Source organism: Odontomachus brunneus, unplaced genomic scaffold, assembly GCF_010583005.1.
Source record: "Odontomachus brunneus isolate Ranch 3 - 2012 unplaced genomic scaffold, Obru_v1 Obru_scaffold_251, whole genome shotgun sequence".
NCBI lineage: Eukaryota > Metazoa > Arthropoda > Insecta > Hymenoptera > Formicidae > Odontomachus > Odontomachus brunneus.
The window spans coordinates 636-4057 of NW_022639701.1; the positions used below are offsets into that span (position 1 = coordinate 636).

At 34.5% G+C, this 3422-nt stretch overlaps 1 long non-coding RNA gene across 1 annotated transcript in view; it reads right to left on the minus strand.

The window, feature by feature from the left end:
* Positions 1–2564: 2564 nt before the first annotated feature.
* Positions 2565–3422, minus strand: part of LOC116852719 — a 35921-nt gene continuing 35063 nt past the window's right edge. The window contains exon 2 of the long non-coding RNA XR_004379841.1: positions 2565–2744. This is a non-coding gene — a long non-coding RNA (uncharacterized LOC116852719). The remainder of the gene's footprint in view (positions 2745–3422) is intronic.

Consider the following 3422-nt stretch of genomic DNA (forward strand, 5'->3'; position numbering starts at 1 on the left):
CGCGTTGGCTATACAGCTATAGCTCGGGAGAGAAAGAGACAGCAGATTGTATATCTGCGCTCTTCTACCACCCGACGTTAGCCGAAGCGATGGGCGCACACGTACACGGCGCTCGCTTGTGTACGTATCCCCACTCCGCTGCTGCTGCTGCTGTAAGCGTCCCGAAAACGGCATCCCTGCCCGGACCGTGGCTCTGTGAGACGCGTAGCGAGTCATCCACTCGCGTCACTCGTCCGTTTAATTTAGTGCGCCTTGTATATCAGTGTACCATTAGTGTCTTTACATTGTTCAGCTCAAGCGCTCGAGAAATCACTCGTTCGACGGCCCGCGGACGCGCGCCAGGGTCGCGGAAGATCTCCGTCGCTCGCGCGCAAATCTCCGTCCGCGGAGCGCAAGTGTGACGTTCAGCAAGATTTCCGTCGCGCTCGGCTGACCCGGCCGTCGGCAAAAGAAGATTTCTGTCTCGAACTACTTGGCCGTCGAACCATATTCTCGACCATTGTCGTGCAATAGAGAAAGTGAATTTCAACCAAAGTGTTCAATTAATCGACTCGCTCTTCTTCCTTACCGCGCCCTGCGCTGGGCGATATCAGCGCTCGCTGCCCGACGGGAGCTGTCGGATCCGCGACATATCTCAACAACATCTTTTTTACAAACTGATGTTCTTATCTCAACATCTTTTTTACAATGTTCTGAATTGTTATTAAATAACAGAAATTACGCATTTGTACTTGGTGGTCGATTTACATCTGATTGTATAAAAAACTTATTTTCTACTGTACGAACAAACCCATACAGCACAGATCTTGCAGCAACATTGCAGTAATATTGCGGCAACACTGCTGCAACTTTTAACATTGCTGCAACGTTGCAGCAATATTGCTGCAAGATCTGTGCTGTATGGGATACATCAAACCCCTAATGCCGTTCAATTTAAAAACGATCTAAAATTAATAAGTATCGCGCAATATATCATCAGTGTTTATCGTAGCAGTTACGATGAAGATGACCGGGAATACTTAAACGAATTCTTAGAGATTTTACAACGAAATAAAAAACAACAAAATCTTGATATAAATCAGAATTTTGTAAAAAAATCTGTTTTTGAGCATGACGATGTACTTCATAAAACTGTAGTGAAACCATTATCAATACCCACACAGCAGAAGTGTTCAAAATATATCATAGAGACATTCTAAAGATATATTTGGGATATATGATATCTTCAAGATATCCTTATGATGTATTTGGGTCATTCTTGCTGTGTGGGTAATAGAAAAAAATTACTTACACAACATAGCAGGGTATCTTATAATGAGTATTAAAAAAAATCAAATAACGTGTAAGAAATGTATTAGTTAAACGGGGTCTTATAAATCTTCAAAACTTCAATTTCATTATTTATCGCGAATTCGTCGCTGGAGCAATTCTTGCTTATTTTTTTAAAATTTAGTTACATTTAATCTTTTTATTGAGATGGAAAATGTTGTTAGACAACATATAGAATTTTTCACAAAAAAATGATACATAAGACATAAAAAAATTAATTCTACCAAAGTTTGATGCTATCAATTTTTCGCTACCGAATTGTCACAACTTGAGACATAAAATTGTACATCCTTATCTACTTTTTAGATTAAGGGTTAATTCGAAAACAAAATCTAAAATGTTACAAAGAAATGCGCTTGATTATGGAAGTAAAACTGTTGTAATGCATGTTAGAATTCATTAAAATTATGTTCTACAATAAAAACAAAATTTATTAAATTGAAGTAAATATTTATTTCAATTTAATAAATTTTTTTAGTGTATTAATAAGAAAAAAAATACGCTTAATTATGCATGTAAAACTGTTGCAATGCATGTTAATATTAAGTGAAAGAATGTTTTATTAGTATGTAAGTGCAACTGTGATGAGTAATGCAATTGTGATATGAGTAGTGCAACTATAAAAGATAAAATAAAAGATAAGAACAAGGCAGTCAGTACAAAGCAAAATAATAACTTTCTTTTTATCTTTTCTTTTATCAAATTACAGGCTCATACAGGTCATTACCAAGGATAAGAATACTTCAGCTAAAGTCAACAATACGTCGATGAAAATAAAATTCAGTATTAAAAACAACAAAATTGTATATTGAATTCAATTCCACAAACAATTTATTGTGTAAAATGTAATTTTCGCAAATGTATAAAGAAACTGTACTCAAGAAAACAAATATATGTATTTATACTTCAAAAAACTTTATTTCATTTTAAGTGTCATTAAAAAATAGTTACATTTTTAAAAATTATGGTAATTCAAAAAAATTTTGAAAACTAATATTACATTTTTTACATTATTGTTGACACACCTGTTTTTAATGTACAAGAGTGATTGTGATTTCACTACTATAATTACTGCATTTAATTGAAATTCAGTTGCGAACTTAGTCCGAACTTAGGTTAATAATTTAATTTTACGACTGAATAATTTCGAGATTTGTATAGGTAATAAAAAAGTGTAGCTATATAATTGTTAATCTACTGACAAGTACAATAAGTGACAATTAAAACAAGTTATAACTTTTTGACTACAAAATCTTATTATGCTACTGAAATTTGAAATGCCCGGTAGCATCACATGTTTCCGGTTTAGTCAAAATATGGCGGCACCAATCAGAAATCAGACATGCTTTGCTCTCCCTTGAGTATCTCTAAAGCAGTGGTTGTCTCTCTCCTGAAGTTGGGACGCGTTCCGAAATCTACAAAAAATCGGTGCACAAACCTTTTAGACCACGAGTGTACACTGTGTGACACAAAACTAGTTTATTGGTTGCATATTATCTTACAAGATATTTTAGATAATATGTAATCAGGAGGTTTGTTCTTTCGACCTGAACTGCACTAGTTCACGAAGTTTGCACTAATGCGTTCTTTCGATCAGAACAGTGCAAGAAAATGTGTTCTTTCGAACAGTGCAGGCTGAACTAGCAGCGAGTTCAGTGAACTGACTGCCCTAGGTCTGGAGGTAGAGCAAGCAGTGCAGGGCAGCTAACCGAAAAAATTTAAATTTGTATCTATAACCTGTAAAATCGGTATACCTAGTTGACATTACGTAGAAGAAATAATCCGACGACGGAATCTATAAACAGTAAGTAAATACTTAAATATATAATAAATATATAATGTAGATAAATATATAATAAATATATAATGTAAATAAATATATAATAAATATATAATGTAGAATGACATAAAAGAAGTATTTAGAATGTTATCCAAACAGCACAAAATATCCGAAAGACATCCTGGGAAGGCTCTTGGACGTTTTTTCGGAGGGATTTGTTGTATGGGTATCCAACACAAAACAGTTTTTAAAAGAAATAGGATTGTTCAACAAAACATAAAATGCTATAAGTGCGAAAACATGACCATAAATT